The sequence below is a fragment of the Etheostoma cragini genome, unplaced genomic scaffold (assembly GCF_013103735.1).
Source record: "Etheostoma cragini isolate CJK2018 unplaced genomic scaffold, CSU_Ecrag_1.0 ScbMSFa_1523, whole genome shotgun sequence".
NCBI lineage: Eukaryota > Metazoa > Chordata > Actinopteri > Perciformes > Percidae > Etheostoma > Etheostoma cragini.
Window position 1 is genome coordinate 657,822 of NW_023265587.1, and position 239 is coordinate 658,060.

Genomic DNA, 239 nt, shown 5'->3' on the forward strand with positions numbered 1-239 from the left:
TACGCTTGAAACCTCTGACTGCCCCATCCCAAACATTAGCCCTTGAGATGTTGAACCGACTGACTCTTTTATGATCAATAGGAAGCGACAGGTTTGCTACGATGTCAGGTAATGTAATGTCCGTCTCCTCCCTGTAACGACAAAAAGTGACTTCATTTGTGAATATTCCAGATATACCAGAACTATTGCACTGTAAAATACTGGAGTGCTATAGTCAAAAGCTGTCATATTACATTGCT

At 41.0% G+C, this 239-nt stretch overlaps 1 long non-coding RNA gene across 1 annotated transcript in view; it reads right to left on the reverse strand.

Annotated features, from left to right (window-relative positions):
* Nucleotides 1-239, reverse strand: part of LOC117939997 — a 672-nt gene continuing 433 nt past the window's right edge. Inside the window, exon 3 of the long non-coding RNA XR_004655689.1 lies at nucleotides 1-131. This is a non-coding gene — a long non-coding RNA (uncharacterized LOC117939997). The remainder of the gene's footprint in view (nucleotides 132-239) is intronic.